Here is a 22,683-nt window from a genome sequence, read left to right on the forward strand (position 1 = left end):
TGTTTGTCAGGGCCATCACCAGATTTTGGGTTAAATCTGAGGATATGAAGATGGTCAGTGAAGCATCACAGCCCCTGGCAGGGAAAGCTCTCATAAAGTCTTTTCTTCCCTAATGTAATAACACATATTGCAGTGCAGTGAAAACTAATGGTAATTGCAGTCTGACCCTAAATGATGGCAATGGCCCTTACACAATGCGCTGAAGCTACTGCAGAATGTATGTGTAACATTACACACACCACATATACAGACCTACCCATAAATGGTTATAGAAGTTTACAGAGAGATGCATCTACTAATACACACACATAAATAATCAATACATGTTCATGGTTATAAGGACACAGAGTAATATCTACAAATACAAACACATAAATAATCCAGAAATACACACACATAGTCATAGGCATTCACATACTTGCCTAAATCCATGTATACTGTGCATACACATAAACAAACAAACACAGACAGACATAGAGAGATCTATCATACAAAGTTATAGACAGATATACTGCATTCACAAACACTCAAAAGCAGAATTATGTAAACTAATCCAGAAAAATACACACATACAGATATGTTCATACAAACACATAAACATACACAAAAAACCTATAACAGAATTCCATTACTCAAACATCTAGAAACACTTATACAAAGTTATAGACAGATATACCGCATGCACAAACACTCAAAAGCAGAATGATATAAACTAATCCAGAAACATACACACATACAGATACGTTCATACAAACACATAAACATACACAGAAAAACTATATAAAGAATTCCAATACTCAAACATCTACGACCACTTATACAAAGTTATAGACAGATATACTGCATGCACAAACACACAAAAGCAGAATGATATAAACTAATCCAGAAACATACACACATACAGATATGTTCATACAAACACATAAACATACACAAAAAACCTATAAACAGAATTCCATTACTCAAACATCTAGGACCACTCATACAACATTATAGACAGATATACTGCATGTGCAAACACTCAAAGGCAGAATCATCTAAACTTATCCAGAAACATACACACATACAAATATGTTGATACAAACACATAAACATACACAAAAAACCTATAAAAATAATTCCAATACTCAAACATCTAGAAACACTTATACAAAGTTATAGACAGATATACTGCATGCACAAACACTCAAAAGCAGAATAATATAAACTAATCGAGAAACATACACACATGCAGATATGTACATACAAACACATAAACATACACAGAAATACACATATACAAACATACACAGTCATAGTCATACTTGGACATAAACTAATGCAGAAGTACATACATGAAAACCAAACAAAATACAAAATATCCAGATGCATACACAGACACATACACACAAAACAGACAATCATAGATAAAAGTATTCACACTAAGTATTTATACATACACATATACTTTATAAACAAACACAGAAGTATTCAGAAACATAGTAAAAACATACACATGCAGTCATATTCATACATAAACACACACTCTGACATATATTGATCCAGAAGTGCATGGACATAAACACAAACAGGCATACACCAAAGTATCCAGACACAGAAATAAGCAAAGCCAGAAACATAAGCAAACATGTACATACTCTGATACATTCATAGATATAAACACAGTCACTGTATACTTTATAAACAAATCCAGAAGTATACAGAGTATACACAGGAGTATCTGTATCTATGTACTTCAGGATTTATTTATGTCGGTGTGTCCATGTATGTATGAGTATGCCTTTATATAGCTTATCTGTATATGTTTTCTGTGTATGGATATAAATACTCACAGACATACAAATCCCAAAGTACCCAGACACATACACCTACATACACAAAGGCATAAGATAATTTAGATACAACTATATAAACTTTCAGATAAACACTCATACAAACATACACATAAACACACACATATATACAGAAACACATCATACATATATATCCAAACACTTAAAAACACACAAACATCCTCATTTTCATATAGAGGCAGTCCCCGGGTTATGTACAAGATAGGGTCCGGAGGTTTGTTCTTAAGTCGAATTTGTATGTAAGTGGAAACTGTATATTTTATAATTGTAGATCCAGACAAAAAAATTTTGGCCCCAGTGACAATTGGAGTATAAACATTTTTTGCTGTAATGGGAACAAGGATTATCAATAAAGCTTCATTACAGACACCTTACAGCTGATCATTGCAGCCTGGGACTATAGTAACATCCAGAGAGCTTCACCAGAGGTCAGAGGGGTCTGTCTGTAACTATGGGTTGTCTGTGAGTCGGGTGTCCTTATATATATATATATACACATACATACACAAACACACACACACACACACATATATATATATTTATTTATATAGTACACTCACATAAATGTGTACACACATACATACACATATACATCCATCAACAGATACATTCACATATAATACACATATATTCACATGTTAAATACATGAATTCAAACCTACACACACATACAGACACTAATTCTCTGTATTTAATTTTATCAGTTCCCAAAACTGTAAAATGGAGTCTAAAAGGAGAGCAGTGGCCAGAATACTCAGAATTATATCTAGCTGGGAATATTGAGGGAGACAGAGGACACTAATGAGTTGGGTCTATTTAAGTAAACTAAGGTCTGTTTTTATGAATGTAGTCATGACAGTCTACAATGATTAGTATCATCTGCCACAGACAATGTTATATAGACATTAAAGCTATAAAGCTGTAAGTGCATTGCTGGAAATCATCTAGTATAAGGCAGCTGTGAGAGAATGAGTGTATAGTTGTATGTGTGAGATCAGGGTGAGTGTATGGTTGTATGTCTGTGATCAGGGTGAGTTTATGGTTGTATGTATGTGATGAGGGTGAGTGTATGGTTGTATGTATGTGATCAGGGTGAGTGTATGGTTGTATGTATGTGATCAGGGTGAGTGTATGGTTGTATGTATGTGATCAGGGTGAGTGTATGGTTGTATGTATGTGATCAGGGTTAGTGTATGGTTGTATATGTGTGATCAGGGTGAGTGTATGGTTGTATGTATGTGATCAGGGTGAGTGTATGGTTGTATGTATGTGATCAGGGTGAGTGTATGGTTGTATGTATGTGATCAGGATGAGTGTATAGTTGTATGTATGTGATCAGGGTGAGTGTATGGCTGTACAGTGCATGTCTGTGATCAGGGTGAGTGTATGTTTGTATGTCAGTGATGAGGATGAGTGTATGGTTGTATGTATGTGATCAGGGTGAGTGTATGGTTGTATGTATGTGATCAGGGGGAGTGTATGGTTGTATGTCTGTTATCAGGGTGAGTGTATGGTTGTATGTATGTGATCAGGGTGAGTGTATGGTTGTATGTCTGTGATCAGGGTGAGTGTATGGTTGTATGTCTGTGATCAGGGTGAGTGTATGGTTGTATGTATGTGATCAGGGTGAGTGTATGGTTGTATGTCTGTGATCAGGGTGAGTGTATGGTTGTATGTATGTGATCAGGGTGAGTGTATGGTTGTATGTCTGTGATCAGGGTGAGTGTATGGTTGTATGTCTGTGATCAGGGTGAGTGTATGGTTGCATGTCTCTGATCAGGGTTAGTGTATGTTTGTATGTCTCTGATCAGGGTGAGTACGAGTAAATGGTTGTATGTATGTGATCAGGGTGAGTACGAGTAAATAGTTATATGTATGTGCTCAGGATGAGTTTATGGTTATATGTCTGTGATCAGGGTGAGTGTATGGTTGTATGTCAGTGATGAGGATGAGTGTATGGTTGTATGTATGTGATCAGGGTGAGTGTATGGTTGTATGTATGTGATCAGGGGGAGTGTATGGTTGTATGTCTGTTATCAGGGTGAGTGTATGGTTGTATGTATGTGATCAGGGTGAGTGTATGGTTGTATGTCTGTGATCAGGGTGAGTGTATGGTTGTATGTCTGTGATCAGGGTGAGTGTATGGTTGTATGTATGTGATCAGGGTGAGTGTATGGTTGTATGTCTGTGATCAGGGTGAGTGTATGGTTGTATGTATGTGATCAGGGTGAGTGTATGGTTGTATGTCTGTGATCAGGGTGAGTGTATGGTTGTATGTCTGTGATCAGGGTGAGTGTATGGTTGCATGTCTCTGATCAGGGTTAGTGTATGTTTGTATGTCTCTGATCAGGGTGAGTACGAGTAAATGGTTGTATGTATGTGATCAGGGTGAGTACGAGTAAATAGTTATATGTATGTGCTCAGGATGAGTTTATGGTTATATGTCTGTGATCAGGGTGAGTGTATGGTTGTATGTCAGTGATGAGGATGAGTGTATGGTTGTATGTATGTGATCAGGGTGAGTGTATGGTTGTATGTATGTGATCAGGGGGAGTGTATGGTTGTATGTCTGTTATCAGGGTGAGTGTATGGTTGTATGTATGTGATCAGGGTGAGTGTATGGTTGTATGTCTGTGATCAGGGTGAGTGTATGGTTGTATGTCTGTGATCAGGGTGAGTGTATGGTTGTATGTATGTGATCAGGGTGAGTGTATGGTTGTATGTCTGTGATCAGGGTGAGTGTATGGTTGTATGTATGTGATCAGGGTGAGTGTATGGTTGTATGTCTGTGATCAGGGTGAGTGTATGGTTGTATGTCTGTGATCAGGGTGAGTGTATGGTTGCATGTCTCTGATCAGGGTTAGTGTATGTTTGTATGTCTCTGATCAGGGTGAGTACGAGTAAATGGTTGTATGTATGTGATCAGGGTGAGTACGAGTAAATAGTTATATGTATGTGCTCAGGATGAGTTTATGGTTATATGTCTGTGATCAGGGTGAGTGTATGGTTGTATGTCTGTGATCAGGGTGAGTGTATGGTTGTATGTCTGTGATCAGGGTGAGTGTATGGTTGTATGTCTGTGATCAGGGTGAGTGTATGGTTGTACAGTGCATGTCTGTGATCAGGGTGAGTGTATGGTTGTATGTCTGTGATCAGGGTGAGTGTATGGTTGTATGTCTGTGATCAGGGTGAGTGTATGGTTGTATGTCTGTGATCAGGGTGAGTGTATGGTTGTATGTCTGTGATCAGGGTGAGTGTATGGTTGTATGTCTGTGATCAGGGTGAGTGTATGGTTGTATGTCTGTGATCAGGGTGAGTGTATGGTTGTATGTCTGTGATCAGGGTGAGTGTATGGTTGTACGTCTGTGATCAGGGTGAGTGTGTGGTTGTACAGTGTATGTCTGTGATCAGGGTGAGTGTATGGTTGTATGTCTGTGATCAGGGTGAGTGTATGGTTGTATGTCTGTGATCAGGGTGAGTGTATGGTTGTATGTCTGTGATCAGGGTGAGTGTATGGTTGTATGTCTGTGATCAGGGTGAGTGTATGGTTGTATATGTGTGATCAGGGTGAGTGTATGGTTGTATGTATGTGATCAGGGTGAGTGTATGGTTGTATGTATGTGATCAGGGTGAGTGTATGGTTGTATATGTGTGATCAGGGTGAGTGTATGGTTGTATGTATGTGATCAGGGTACGTGTTTTAATTGTCTCTGCCCTGGATAGAATTGCTGCATTGCTACAATGTGCCTGGAGTTGCTGCACGCAGTAATATTGTGCTACCTGTCACAGTTCTCTATGCAGAAAGTGGAAAATTCCAGACAATGGAGGTTGTCTGAGGGGATTCATTTCCCAGCATTGACCTGCTCTCCAATACCCAGGCAGCTCATCTCCATTCCTATTCTGCCCATCTTGTATGTGGAAGTAACGCCCAGCAGCCAGTGACTTGATGAGCTGAGCTGAATGGGGAGAATAGCCCCTCTCACAGACACCCCATGCAGGCTGAATGGAGTCTGTGGCCACAGAGCTGGGCTGAAGGTCAAAGCCTCTGTCACAGCTGCAGGTGGCTCATTTCCTTTCCCTAAATATATCCTGCACCTCTACAATCAGCCCAGGGGCTCATGAATTGTCAATCTCATTTCCAGAGCACTAATCAACCATTCTGCATTACCAAGTCAAATGTTTGTCTAGAAAATGCTAAAATAATAATAGTAAAAAAAAAGTTCCAAGTGGAACAGAAAACCAACAATAAGAGTCAGTAAGAGGCTAAGAAATAAGTAACATCCATGAGACATAGCATAGAAGTCCTGCTGCAGCTCCATATTTATTATATATATAATAATTATACATATATTATATATAAAGATGATCCAAAGTCACGATCTGGTCCATCTTACACAAATAATAAAGAAATAAAACATACTGTAATTTATAGATTTTGTATTGAAAGTTCTATCTCTCTCTTTATCTTTCTATCCATATATCTTCTGATATAATATTTATATATCGTATAGACAATATTTAATGTATATTATTTTACACAGCTAACCAATAACAAATCAATGCAATAAAGTTATTTAACTAATACCTACCTCAGCTGCAGCAGTCAGGGCTTGTCAAAGGCTTCTGAATGGGAGGAAAACAGTGCACTCTGGGAATAAAGTAACAACTTTTTTTTAAACATTTTGACCTGCCCCTATTTTGAAAAATGTATCTTTCTACATATCTATCTAATAATAGAAATATGATTTGCCACCTCCCACTTCCTATTTAAACTTCCTGAATATTGCTTGATAAAGGCTGTATGGATCAGCCGAAACGTTGATGCGTCAGTGAATAAAGCCACTTTGTTTCACCATATTTCACCATTAGTGCTGCCTGCTTTCTGCTGTAATACACATCTATGTAACAATATAATATCTATCTATCTTTACATATATATCTGATAGACATCTGTCTATGTAATTGCAATCTATAGTAGCTATATACTCTATCCATCTATTTATCCATCTATCTATCTATCTATCCATCTCATATCTATTTATCTATCTATCTATCTATTATCTATCTATCTATCTATCTATCTATCTATCTATCTATCTATCTATCTCATATCTATCTATCTATCTATCTATCTATCATCTATCTATCTATCTATCTATTTATCTATGTATCTATCTATTTATCTATCTATCTGTCTATTTATCTATCTATCTCATATCTATCTATCTATCTATCTCATATCTATCTATCTATCTATCTATCTATCTATCTATCTATCTATCTATCTATCTCATATCTATCTATCTATCTATCTATCTATCTCATATCTATCTATCTATCTATCTATCTATCTATCTATCTATCTCATATCTATCTATCTATCTATCTATCTATCTATCTATCTATCTCATATCTATCTATCTCATATCTATCTATCTATCTATCTATCTATCTATCTATCTATTTATCTATCTATTATCTATCTATCTATCTATCTATCTATCTATCTATCTATCTATCTATCTATCGTAAGCCCCAGAATTGTGACAAAACTAATAATTTTCAAAAAATTCAAAAAAATACAGCGCTACAAAGTTTAAAAAGTGAAAACAAGTGTGGTCCCTGTTTCCCTAAATGATAGATTAAAAAAAGTAGTGATAGATGATATATCTAAAGAAAAAAAATCCACAGAAGCACTATGTCCAAGAAGGCCCCTCCAAAGTAGGGGTGCAAAAGCCTCAGAGTTTGGGGTGGGAACCCATGTAAGTATAATATCCAAGAAAGAAGCAGCACTCCAGATCCAAACAGAATAAAGCTAAATAGAGTTTATTCCAAAAATACATCACTTTACTGCTGTTTGGAAATGGAGTGCTGCTTCTGTTTTGGTTTTTGTATATTTATCTATCTATTTCTTTCTTTCTATTTGTCTACATCTATCCTATATATCGATCTCTATCTATCCATCTACAGTATTTATGTATTATCAATCTATGGGGGACTTTGCGTCTGTGTTTTTTTCAAAAGCAATATTTTTACTCTATCTATATCTCTCTCTCTCTCTCTCTCTCTCTCTCATATCTATCTATCTATCTATCTATCTATCTATCTATCTATCTATCTATGTACCTATCATTTATACATTTACCAATTATCATTCTGTGGGAGGAGGAGATGTATTTTAGCATGGAACTTTGCGCCTGTGTTTATTTCAAAGAGTCTTTTTGGACTTGTTAAATTTATCTTAGCATGTGTTTAATCTTGCTTTGTTTTTGGCAGAGTTTGTTTTGTGAATTTTTCAAAGAAAGATGCATTTTTTTGTACTCTGTATATCTATCTATCCATCTATCTATCTCATATCTATCTATCTATCTATCTATCTCATATCTATCTATCTATCTATCTATCTATCTATCTATCTATCTATCTATCTATCTATCTATCTATCCATCCCTTTCCTCTCCCTATAGGACAGTGATGGCTAACCTATGGCACTGGTGCCAGAGGTGGCACTCAGAGACCTTTCTGTGGGCACTCAGGCCATCACCGGTATCTTCCTGCAGTCCCAGACAGCCCAGGACTTAATGTGCACAGAGGTATTTTAAAGTGACAGCTCTACCTGGGACTATTTTCTGCTTTATTGGTGTCCTCAGAGTGCTGGTATCAATGAAAACTGTGAGTATAAATCACAAATTAAATTTCTGTGATGGCACTTTGTGATAAATAAGCGGGTCTTGGTTGTAGTTTGGGCACTCGGTCTCTAAAAGGTTTGCCATCACTGCTATAGGACATCCTGTCCCTCCCTCCTCAGCTGGTATTTCCAGCTATAGTTTTAAATGCTTCCTAGTGTAACCTGAATATAGAATGAAGCTGGCGGGCTTTGTGGCGGAAATATAATTAAAGTGGGTGAGAGATGTAAACGATGAAGAATAAGAATGACATCAGGCCAATTTCACACTTGGCACTCCAATGGTTGGGACCAAGCAGGGCTCTTGCCATGCAAGGCAGATCAAAGTGCACTGCCACTCCTAGAAAGGCAGAGGGGGAATTAAGTATGCTAATCCCCAGGACAAATATATTTTAATCTTGTTAAAATACAAGTTAATGCTGCAGCTCAGTGGCTGAACTTTGTCAGACTGTAGAGATCCAGTTGCACTGTTAACTCTGCATAAGGTAAGACATTCTCATTCACAAGATACCCAGATACAGAATCCTCTCTGCCATCTTCTTGTATCCATGCCGCCTGATTTTCCATAGGGGACATTAGTCTTACATATTTTAGTTAAGCAGAAAAAAAAGTGACAAGATAATTTGAGGCCCAGGGGTAAGTATTGTGTTCTGGGGGCAGATTATTGGGGATTATTTCTATTTTTTCACCATATTTATAGATTGTACAAATATTGGAACAGCACAATATAAAAGTATTAACGATTATTTGTGAAAATACAATCTCTATGTTAAAGACGTTCAACATTTACAAAAATATCTAAACTTTATACGAAACATAGGGATTTATATTTTTCTAAACTTTCCCCTTATTTGGGCCTTGATGAAAACAAAGACTTCTCAGCTTGAGGTTAGACATAGTGTAAAGTATATACAGTATATAGTGTATAGTTTGTACAGTGTACAGGCTGAAAATTGTGATGACTTATCCTGAAGATAGCGCAGACTGGGGAGGGGGTCTATCTAGAACCGCCACAGATGAGCTGTTCGCATTAGTTGATACAGGAAGTAGACAGCTCCGTTTTCCATGAAGTGGCTGATCTGAGTAACTGCAGCCAAGATTCCATTCAAATTAATGGGACCTGATTTGTAGTAACCCAGTCTGACCACTACACAGAAAATGGAGCTGTGTACAGTGGAGAAAAGCAGATCTATGGAGGTTTTAGATGTTGAACCCACAGAAAACTAACATTGAGGACCTTTGATTAACATTCAACATAATGGGTGTATTAGGCAAGGCTTATACTGGCGTAAAAGCATGGATAAAGTTGTAATTCCTGGTGAACGGCTCGTATTTGCAACTATTTTCCCCTTTACACCATTTCCACGCCATTGGCATGGAGGAGCGTGCAGTGTGTCATACTGGGCAATGGAGTGGTGCAGGATATAGCAGAATCTGGCATACAATTCAATTGTCCGGGCTCACAGAAAGGTGCCGGATATATACGGCCAGGGGGGCAGGGTTAACATCAAGTACTGGCCCACAATGCACCATTGCTTGATAAATCCCCCCATCAATAAGGAATAAAATATTGGGGGAGATTTATAAGGTAAAATTGTTCTAGTTTTCCCTGGAAACCAATCAGAACTCAGTTTAAATTTTATAAACAGCTGTGGGAAAATGAAAGCTGAGCTCTGATTGGTTGCCATGAGCAACTATAACAGTTCGGCCCTAAGACAAGTCTTATATATCTGCTTCATAGTAACATATAAAGCCCAGGAGCTAATTATTCTCGTTATTATCATAGGACCTATTTGTTCTATGCTAAACCACCAAAACTCTATTGTAGTTGGGGCCTTTAGTGAGTCAGGGGCCCACAGAGGAGCCTATAGTATGAGTACGTCACGTCATGTATGTTAGTGCTCATAAGACTTATATCTATAAATGTCTATAAATATCTGTAGATAATGGCTCTTAGTGTCTGGTTACACTATAGAGGTATCCATGCATGAACAACCCTCCATAAATCCAATTATTTACAATGCAGAAATTCTCTCCTCTTCATTGAACATGTAGAGCCCCCCCACTGATGTGATTCTGTATCATTCATATGTCAAAAATGTCAGATTTGGGAATTACTTTTAAAATATTTCTCTTTATGAATTGTATAAATGACATGTAATTGGCAAAAGCAAAAACCACTAAGACAATAAAACTTGCCCCAGGCTTTTTTTATAGTCAACTAGGGTCCTTGGGTAACTTCTAGGTCCTGGGGCATATCTAGGAGATTTCAGAATGGGGCCCTCCTACCCCCTCAAAAATATACATATTTGTATTCTCACACATGTATACACTTATATGCACACATTAATGCATTGACATATACATAGGGCTCCCAGGGGCCCCCTAACAATACGGGCCCAATAGCAGCTGCTTTGGCTGCCACCGCTGTCCAGACCCACTTTGTTTCTCTCTAGTTCTTTTAGGGTAATTAAGAGTCCAGTGGGTGGGCCCATTCTAGGTGACTTTACATAGTGGTACAGAGATAGGACTCTGCTTTATGGTATTATAGATCTCGTACTAATAGGTCACCTACACTATAGTTTATAGTTGGAATGAGTTACAGGAGTTACAATATTCATATTATTTTTATCATGTCCCAGCATAGTAAAACCATTGGACATAGGTCTGAAGGAGAATTGTTTGATTGTTGCCATCACTTCTATGTGTATTTCTATTCAGTCCCATACACTAGGGATGAACAGACCCATTAGGGTTCAGGTTACCGAACCCAAACACTCCCCCCACTTGGGGCATTTAAATAGTGCTACTATGGGTGCTACTGGCGAAGTCCGAAGTCCGCTCATCAATACCAATCACTCCTATCAGAAGACTTATTGTGAGATTTTTAGAAAAGTTTGTAAAGTTGAAAAATTTGCTATATAAACAGTTCAAAACATATTAAAACAACAATGAAACCTGAATGATAGGTATAGACTGTTATTACTAGAAAACCAATGGGAGAAGAATAGAATAGTCATAAAAAGAACTTTAAAAAAAATGGCGCAGTCTTCATTTCCATTAATTACAATGGATAAATATCTGTGCCCTATTCCTGGGAATGCAGTCTATGGGAATTACAGAAAAGGTGAGATCTGCTCTTTCCCTGTATTAATTCAGGAGTGTCTGAGAGAAGAACTGTTTTAAGTTGCCCATGCCAACCATTCAGAGTTCAGTTTTTATTTTCCCACAGCTGTTTATAAAATGAAAGCTGAGCTCTGATTGGTTTCCATGGTTCCAACAGTTTTACTTATGACACTTCTGATAAAACTCCCCCTTAGTTTCCATCGTGATCTGTGATCTCACAATATGAGGTTATAGATATTGATAACCTGCCCTTAGTAAAGATGGTGGTCCCAGATACAAGGCTTAAAAGTATACTATTTATTTGATATTTCCTAAGGTGCAAGCAGAATGTGCTTTAAAACCGTACGGGACTGAAGATTGGCGCATTATTCATGTAAACACAGCTAAAACCTCTTTTACTATGAATGGCCACACACTGTAGCTCCTGCCTGATCTGTTATACTGCAGAACAGTAGACTGATGCAGCCCATTTGCAGTTATGATACATTAATTAGTATCTCTAATGTCAAGTGGGTTGACCACAGGGGCGTAACTACAGGGGTAGCAGCCATAGCAGCTGCTATGGGGCCCACAGTGTCAGGGGGGCCCGACATCTGGGGTATTTGGTGTGAATATGCTATATGTATGTATGTGTGATGTGTATATGCTCTAAATGTGTTTGCATATGTGATGTGTATATGTATATGATGCATGGGTATATATGGTAGTGTATGTATGTGTGTATATATGGAGTGTATATACTGTATGTATATTTTTAAGTGGTAAGTGGGGCCCCATTCAGAAATCAGCTTTCCTAGTTACATCCCACTGGTTGACCATATGGTCTAGCACCACCCACCTGGCAGGACACAACCTATTTTGCATAACAGAAGCTTAAACTAACAGCACTGATTGCTCAGGAATGGAGGGAGGGGGGGCTAGAAAAAAGATTCCAACTGTGCTGAGATCAGTGCGGCTAAACCTTTTAAAGGATACAAAGAGTTAAAGTTGTTTGAGGTGGTGAAAGGTCCTCTTTAAACTATGATGCTTAATTTCGATCAAAGTGATCATATTTACATATATTTTTGTAAACCGGATGTGATGTAAAATATCCTTATCCTTTTTTGGAAGGGAACAAAAGAACAGATCCTTAACCCCTTAATGGCCAAGCCATTAAAAAAGTTTTTGTGTTTCCATTTTTCACTCCTCACCTTTAAAAATCAATAATTTTTTAAAACTTTTTTTCATGTAACGAGTTGTGTGTTTGGCTAATTTTTTAATTTAATAATTGCGCTTTGCAGTACCTGTATTTAATATTCCATCCCGTGTACTGGGAAGTTTAAAAAGAAATAATTCCAAATGCAGTGAAATTGGTGAAAAAATGAATTTGCGCCATTTTATTGTGGGCTTGGTTTTTATGGCTTTCACTGTGCGGCCCAAATGACATGTTTCATTTATTTTTTGGGTCAGTGCGATCACAGGCATACTAAATTTATGTAGGTTTTATCGTGCTGTAATACATTTAAAAAATTTGAATTTTTTGTACAAAAAAATGTCTTCATGTCGCCATCTTGTGTGAGGTGTCATTTTTTGTGGGATGAGCTGACTTCTTTTTGCTACCATTTTGGGGACTGTACAGCCTGTCGATCTCTTTTTTATTACATTTTTTATATGTTTCAAAATGGCTAAAAAGTGGCATTTCGGACATTTGGATGCTATTTTCCGTTACAGGGTTCAATGCTGGGAATAACCGCTAACCGCGATTTTGATAGATCAGATACTTTTGGAAGCAGAGGTACCATGACATACCATATCATAACATGTTTATGACTTATTTTAATATCAGGTTATTTAAAAAAATATATATATTTTTCCGACCTCCTGGGCTACTGATGGATTCCTATACTCCCATGGGTATTTTACATATGATCTGTTATAATGTTCCACTGGCACTGGTATTAAGTTGCACCAGTGCCCAAACTACAACAAAGACCTGCTTATTTATCGCAACGTGCCAACACAGAAATGTAATTTGTGATTTATACTCCCTTCTCTGACACAGTTTTCATTGATAGCAGCACTCTGAAGACACCAATAAAGCAGAAAATAGTCCTGTCACTTTAAAATAGCTCAGTGCACAGCAAGTCCTGGGCTGTCTGGGACTGCAGGAAGATACCTGGAGTCATCTCTGGTGATGGCCTGAGTGCCCACAGAAAGGGCTCTGAGTGCCACCTCTGGCACCAGTGCCATAGGTTAGCCATCACTGATATAAGTGCTTTGGGCAGTTGACCTTCTAAGGGCCCATGGCCACCCAAGCCATCCACCTCATACATCTGTTCCTCCTCTCAATACACATGTACACAAGAACCATTTCAGGACCTTTGAAGATTCTCCAAAGGTCCTGAAACCACAGATTGAAAGCAGGTAGAAGGGACACATCCTCCATTCCCCAAGAAACTGATTCCAGTACCATTTGTAAGATGTGATCTCCAGACTTGTAGGGGCTATGATATTCATACAGCCCAGGGCTCATGGTGGTCTTAATCTGTCCCTAGCCACACCTGACCACGGGAGGAGCAAGGTATTGCACCTAAGTTCCATTCATCTCAATACAACTTAGGCTCATTTCCCGTTCCTTATCTCCATTAAAAAAAGTAAAGAATGGAGGTTTAACATTTTATTAAAAGTCCCATTGACATCAATGTAAATTTTATGTCATTCGTTATGTTCCATTTAGACAGGGATCTGTTATCCATGCGTTTTTGGACAGAAAAAAAAGGCAGGTTGCAGTACTTTTTCCTAATTTGAAAAAAACACACGGATAAGGGATTCCTGCCAAAACGGAACATAACGGATGACATAAAACTTACATTGTTGTCAGTGGGATTTTTAACTGATACATTAAACCTCCATTCTTCACTTTTTTAACGATAGGAAATATCAGCACAAATCATGGTCAGGTGTGGCGCTATTTACAGAAGAAAGCAGCCGTGTTTTTCAACTTCCAGACAACCCCTTTAACTGCACTTTAATCACTAGTGAGATTATTATGTTACTGCATTACATAAGATGAGCTGAATGAAGAGGAACCCAAATCATAAACTAACTCATACCATACTAATGGGAAGTTTTCTGGACTCTGCGGGCCGGATTTATCAGGATTTGTGTGTATAGACAGACATGAAAAGATGAATTTAGCTGAAGTGTAAAGTAAAAGGGATAAATATTACTGGGGATTCACTAGCTCAGATAACCATATTCTGCTCTACAGGATCACAGCTAAAAAGCAACTAACACTGAACAAAATCTAAAAAAGACCCATAGGTCCCTATGTAAGTACCGTATCTACAATCTCCTCTGCTCTATAATGGTAACTATGAGCCCCCCTGATAGGAAGGGACCAATAGCCAGAGGGGGAGCTGAGCTTAATACCTGCCTTTCAAGTTAACAGAACTTCAAATGAGCATTGAAACTCCTTTTAGCATCAGAGCTCTCCCACCAAGGGTCTCCTAATGAAGCACAGTGTGAGCACACATTGATCCCAGTGCCTAAATGGTTGTGCTATTCACATGACCAGCGGTGAAGTGGTAAGTAAGACCCTTATGCAAAATAGCCCCATTATTAGAGAAAACACTGGATTCTGTAAGGAAAACCCACACAATTAAGTAGCAGGTTAAAGACCCCATGCATTGTAATGTACAGGTGCAGGAATACACATTGCACATGGGGTAACCATACTCCAACCTTACCCAAAGCAGTAGAAGTTGGCAATGATGGGTATATTGAGACATTGGTTTGGATGATATGTGTTATTTTCAGTGGTTACCACTATTGCCTTATAACAGGATTTGATTGGTTTGCAAAAAAACCAAACAAAAAACAAAAACAATCAACCTAAACTGAATACAACCGGTTCTAGAATGTGTGAGAGAGGAAAATTAGGTGATAAGTCAGAACTGGTGTCATTTATAAAGCTCAATGTACAGAACTTTAGAATATGTTGCTGTTATATAAGCAATGAAGTATATCGAATAAAATATGTATCAATATGAGTATTGCGTATTCTTTTGGTCAATAACTGACTTGGTCATTATGACCACTGAATCTGATGAACGTATAATTACTATAGGACAGTAGTGGCGAACCTATGGCACGGGTGCCAGAGGCGGCACTCAAAGCCTTTTTTGTGGGCACCCGGGCCATCGCCCCAGCACACCAGACAGGACTTCCTGTAGTTCCAAGCAACTTAAAAGATGCTGCGTTCAGTCATATTTTGATACTTCCTTCGCTACTTGGGACTGTAGGAAGATTGAGAATTAGACAGGGCAGAATTATTTTTGGAGGACCTCCTGCTGGCCCAACGATTCTCTGTGTACAGAGGGAAACTGGAAAGAAGCTAAAATGATGAAAATTTTCCATCTTTCTACTGTGTTGCTGTCCTGAGGAGTCCAATCTGATTGAAAGTTGTTGAACAGGGTAAAATAAGTCACTGCTTTAATTTTTGGTTGGCACCTCACAATAAATAAGGGGGGTTTGGGGTTGCAGTTTGGTCACTCGGCCTCTAAAAGGTTCCCCATCACTGCTATGTGTGGTAGGGGAGGAGTTATCATTTTTGATTGTTTTTTGGGAAGAAATGATCATTTATAATAGCCAGGGCAGAAGATTATTTTATATAAAAGACAGGGGAGGAGATTATTATTTATTATGGGTAGGGGAGGAGTTTATTATTTATAACAGACAGAGTAGGATATTGTTGTATGTAACAGACAGGGGAGGAGATTATTTTATATAACAGGTAGGGGAGGAGTTTATTATCAATAATAAGCAGGGGAGGAGTTTATGATTGATAACAGACGGGAGGAGATTATTCTTTATAAATCAAGGGAGGAGATTTTTGTATATTAACAGGTAGAGGAAGAGATTATTATTTATAGCAGACAGAACAGGATATTTTTGTATATAACAGACAGGGGAAGAGATTACTTTATATAACAGACAGGGGGGAGTTTATTATGTATTACAGACAGTGGAGGAGATTATTACTTATAACAAACAGAGGAGGAGTTTATTAATTATAGCAGACAGATTAGGATATTTTTGTATATAACAGACAGGGGAGTAGATTATTATTTATAATAGAGGGGGGAGAAGATTATTATATATAACATGCAGAGGAGTATGTCAGGAAGAGATAGCAATGTCAAGGAAATAGATCAATATTTATTACTATAAGGGTTGGAGTTTATGTATGGATGACAGAGAAGATTTACATTATATTTGCTATTTTGGAGGTCAATACTGAACAATTGATTATCCATAATTTGTCAATGAAGAAAATTGAGCAACAACAAAAAAAAACATACTAAAAAGTGCATTTCAGGAACAATGGCCCAGATATATGAAAACTTCCTAAGCTAAGTTTGCCTCAATCATGTGCAGATGACAATAGTGTCGCAGGCTCTTAGTAAATCTGGTCTGTTTTTAGGATGTGACACAGTTGCACCTTTTTTCTTGATGCACTTTGCTTCACGCTGTTGCAACACAATTGTGGCGAAGCACAGCAAATAAATGTTGCGCAAACTCCGACTAAGCTCCATCACGCCCCTAGGTGCACAGTTTTCGACCAAGTGCAAAGTGTCGGACAAAGTGCAAAGTGCAACTATATCCCTGGGCCAATGGATTTCAGTTAAATAATAGATATAACTATTAAATAATAGATTTTGTATGGATGAAGACATAAAAACAGATCCGAAGTCTATCACAAAAAAATCCTAAATGAATAAAATTAGTCATGCATTATTTTTTTGCAAAACTGCTTTCTAAAGAAAGAAATTTAAATCCTAATATTTATTTATTATAGTTATTTTGAGCTTATTAAGATCCTGTTCCCGCTGTTCCCGCGGGATCTGATATCATTAATCAGGATCAACTGTTTTGCCCTTTTCTCCAGTAAATGCCTAGGTCTTTCAGGTTTCCATATTGGTAATAACAACGCAGCAAAAATATAAACCCCAAGGACCACCGCGTGAGATGGTACTAGCCGACACCTGCGACCGTAATCTAAGTTCACCAGAGCCCGCCGCAAAGCAGGATGGTCTTGCTGCATGTTGGCAGCCAAGGTTGAAGTACAGAGTCAGCAGGCAGTTTCGGAGTCAGGCACAAGCAGGCAGTCAGGGCAGGCAGCAGAGATGCAGAGGTCAGAGGTCAGGTCCGGGGTCAACAACAGGAGATCAAGCGGAGCAAGAAGGGAAACAGGAAGAAGCTTTCTCTCATTGCGGGGTTTGATGGGAGCAGCCAGTCTTTATGGGAAACCCGGAAGTGCCAGGGCCAATCAGAGGTGCGCTGGCCCTTTAGATCTACGAGTGCCGGCACGCGCATGTCCTAGGGAGCCGGGACGCACACGTGGCCTACCCAGGATGATAGCAGTAGCATGGAGAGGTGATTGCGGGCCAGGGACTTGGCAGTGCCACAGAGAGGGGCATGGTTGTGTCACACCCTTGACAAAAAAAGTTTTACCAGGTAATTGACTGTTTAGAACATAATTATACTTTTTGTTTTCATGGTCCAAGTGCTTAACTTTACATTTATCTACATATTAAAAAGAAGTGGCCGCAATACTGCCCCCTGTGGCACTCCACTGGTAACATAAACCCAATCTGAGAATATGCCAATTACTTACCCAAATACACAGATTTTCTCCTAGTCCATGCAGTTTAATTTTATGTACCAACCTTTATGCTGCACTGTGTCAAATGCCTTTGTAAAGTCCAGATATATAACATTCACAGCGTCCCCCAGATCCAGTCTGGAACTTATTTCCTCATAGAAGCCAATCAGATTAGTCTCACAGGACCGATTTCTCATAAACCCGATGCTAATGCTGGGTTATAAGGTTATGTACAGTGAGATACTCGAGGATAGCATCTTTAACAAACCCCTCAAATATTTTCCCCAGCAACATAAGTTAGGCTCACAGGTCTGTAGTTTCCAGGATCGCTTTTTGATCCTTTTTGTATATTGGTACCACATTTGCTATGCGCCAGTGCTGTGGAACATAACTCAGGGAATCTTCAAATATTAAAAAAATTAGTCTGTCTATCACGGTACATAGTTCATGCAGAACTATGTAAAACATTGCTCTCTGTCTTTTCCATACTACATTTTTTTTCAAGGTTAATGTAATATTATTGGAGAAAGTATCATTGGATTAATAACTACTTGGTACAACTCTGGTGACCATAACCTAAGGCCCTTTCTTAAGCAAAATGATGGTGTGTATTTGGTCATCTTAGCATATACTCCAGAAGCGCTCCTGGTGTTACGCTGAGTATATACATAGATATCTACTGGCAAGTGCTGCCTCCACTGAGCGTATGCTCAAGGAGGTCCATATAAGAAGCATATAGTTTCTAAAGAGGCCTTAGATATCATATTTTAAATAGATAAGTATAGATTATTTAGCAAGCTACAAAGTCTAAAAATATATATATATACATTCACAGATGGTCCCCTACCTACGGACACCTCACTTATAGACACCCCCTAGTTAAAGACGGACCCCTCTGCCAATTGTGACCTCTGGTGAAGCTCTCTGGATGCTTTACTGTTGTCCCAGGCTGCAATGATCAGCTGTAAGGTGTCAATCCAATTGTCACAGGGGTAAAAAAAATTTTTGTCAGCAGCTACAATTATAAAATATACAGTTCCGACTTACATAAAAATTCAACTTAAGAGTAAAACTTTATTATACATAACATATACTGCCTGTATATATATATATATATATATATATATATATATATGATATTTCAGTTCTGAGACATCTAGAAGTATCTTCTCTTACTGGGCCCTGTCTCACTGAAGCTGCCCCAAAACTCCCCATTACCAGCTTTCTTGCAATACCTAACACTACTGTGTGAGCACCTATCCCGTTTGTAACTAGGGGTCGTCTGTAAATCGGGTGTTCTTAAGTAGAGGGCCGCCTGTACAAGGTAAGTTCCCAATGGAATTTAAAGAATGTCTTTAATGGATCCTGTGATAATATTACCACTCTACAGTTTGTTTGTTTGTTTTATTTTTCTTTTTGTTGTTTCAATCATGTCTTGTCCTGAGGCTCCATTTCGCCAGAGCACATTGCTGAAGGGGCACATTGTTTGGTATGGGGCAATGGGAATAAGGTACCTGGTTGATTGAAAGCACAATTGTGCCATCTTCCAATCAAAAGTTATGGGGTTTTAATAAAACCCCAGACCCAGGAAGTACCTCACTGATGGGAGGGGGATAGAAAAACTCCCCTCACAATGACATCACAGCCAGGGCTGGGGTTCAAAATTCCCCTAGGTTTAAATTGGTAAAGCAGCCACATGGCTTTGGTTCAGTTTGGGGGACTCTATCACAATAGAGACTAGATCGCTGTCTATGCCCTGTCCATGGGCCAAATAATTTCTTCCTATTTAAATAGCAAGAGTTTTTTGTTTCCTTTTTCCTTTTTTTTTAACCGTTTGTAAGTATCGTATGTGTATTGTTTTTAACTTTTTCATTTTATCTGACAATTTTATTCTTTGAGTGTACTGCATTTTTTATGTAAATTAAATTGTTCCTTTAATAAGTCTCTGCTTGTAGCCTTAAAGAATCTGAGTCTCCGAAGGGAACTACGTTACCAGAGGTCATTTTTAGCATAGTCTATGTAGTAAGCAATTGCATACTGAGGGGAGACCTCATTACAATGTACAAATACCTGAACGGACAGTACAAGGATCTCTCCAAAGATCTTTTTATACCTAGGCCTGTGACCAGGACAAGGGGGCATCCTCTACGCCTAGAGGAGAGGCGATTCTACCATCACCATAGACAAAGGTTCTTTACTGTAAGAGCAGTGAGACTGTGGAACTCTCTGCCGCAGGAGGTTGTTATGGCCGACTCTATGTACATGTTCAAGAGAGGCCTGGATGACTTTCTGGAGAGAAAAAATATCACGTGTTATGGGGATAAAACATTTATTTAATTCTTAAAGGTTGGACTTGATGGACTTGCGTCTTTTTCCAGCCTTATATACTATGATACTGTGATACTATGTTCTGTGTGAATTTATCATTGTAATATCGTATAAGCAGTGAGTGCATGTGCTGTGTAAATCATCAGTGTGCATTGTCTATGTGGTTGAGGTGCCTATGGCCTTCTTTGCGTAAGTAACTCGTGGGTGGTGGAAGTGGATTGACTGGGTGCTGAGATTGCGTGGAGTAAATTTTGCATTAGGGCGCCTTTTTGTGGAATTCTGGGACTCCATAGCCCGTGACAGATTTCTGAATCCACGCAAAATGGTTTGTTGATTTTTTTTAAAGCATGTGCTGTATTTTTCTACAAAATCTAAAACTAACCTATTGTCTGAAATTGGGAGGCGAGGTAGTGATTTGTTTTGTGATTCACCTTTTCACTTTTTATAGGACAATAAAATTACAATTTAAAGTGCCAGTCAGCAATCATTAGACAAAGGGCAAAGGCCTGGTTACTACTGACAATTGAAAATTGTGCTTTCACACAGTGGGGGTCATTTACTAAGGGCCCGATTCGCGTTTTCCCGACTTGTTACCCGAATATTTCCGATTTGCACCGATTTTCCCCGGAATTTTGGCGCACGCGATCGGATTGTGGCGCATCGGCGCTGGCATGCCCGCGACGGAAATTGGGGGGCGTGGCCGAACGAAAACCCGACGGATTCGGAAAAACCGCCACATTTAAGACAAAAAATGTGTTGCGAAAATTACACTTACCTTCACCAGGTATAGGCCGGTGAATTTCAGGGCATTCCAGCGCGCCTCCGGGGAACTTCAGCGCAGCAGTGCCACCTGGTGGACGGCGGAGGAGCTACCTTAGTGAATCCCGGCCGGACCCGAATCCAGCGCAGAGAACGAGCCGCTGGATCGCGAATGGACCGGGTAAGTAAATCTGCCCCAATAAGTTAGGTCGAATTTGCATGAAGCTTTACCTGGAAATATATTAGGAGAAAAAGTATTTTGTTAAAATTGTGAAAGTATTTACACCCCCAAAGAATGGAGAGGTGTGTTATTTATATCAAAGTTACACTTCATGCAATGAAATGCAAATTAATTATTTTAAAATCACACTGTAATGGGTACACTGGATGGACAGGATGAAAGACAGGACAGTGAAGCCTAAAACTCCAGCCCCTCCAACAGCCCTGCCTGCTTGCCTCTGCGTATGGGACAACCACAAATACAGTCCTGCGCCAAAGTGTGGAAATATAACAAGACAGAAAAACAAATAACACAAAGGGGAGGTCAACAATCCAGGCCATAATTAAGATAACATATAAAGAACAGAAAGATATACACTGGAGAATAGTCAAGAACGTAAGCCAAATATTGAAAGTCAGAAGTACAAACGGATAATAAGCAAAGCACAGACGAGAAAGTTAGAAAGACAATCTTTTAACCAGCAATGGAAGATAGCACACAGAGAGGTTTTATTAGGGTATGACATATGCACCAGGTGGTAGGGGCTGAGCTCAGAAGGTTTTAGAATGGTAACCCTTGCTAGTTCAGTGTAAGGATTGCAGAGATCCAGAAATCCAGCCACTAGATTACTGTTCAGCCTGTCAACAGAAAAACACCACATAATTTCAACATCTTCTCATCCTGAAAGTCGAAACTGCAGAAGACCAAGGCACAGATGTTACACATACAATGTGATTAAACAGTTTAAAGGACATACATCTACCACCAGATTACTGGTTGTAGAGTGTCCTTAATAGGCTCCTCGTTACGTCTAGGGGATGGGGGGGGGGCATGTTTTATTTGTATTTTGGCATCTTTATGTCTGAATTAATAACTCTTTAAACATGTAGGAGGCGCTCAGGCGGACGGCGCCCGAGCACCTCTCGGCTTCCTTAGATCTTAATTTATGCACGCCTCCTGCTGGAAGCCTCCTCCTGCCGCTGGCCGGAAATCGAGGATCTGGCCGGTGATGTCAGAGCTGGGGCGTGCAGAGAGCAGGGGGTGTCCTCGTTGCCCGACTGGTGGC

This window comes from Engystomops pustulosus, chromosome 5, assembly GCF_040894005.1.
Source record: "Engystomops pustulosus chromosome 5, aEngPut4.maternal, whole genome shotgun sequence".
NCBI lineage: Eukaryota > Metazoa > Chordata > Amphibia > Anura > Leptodactylidae > Engystomops > Engystomops pustulosus.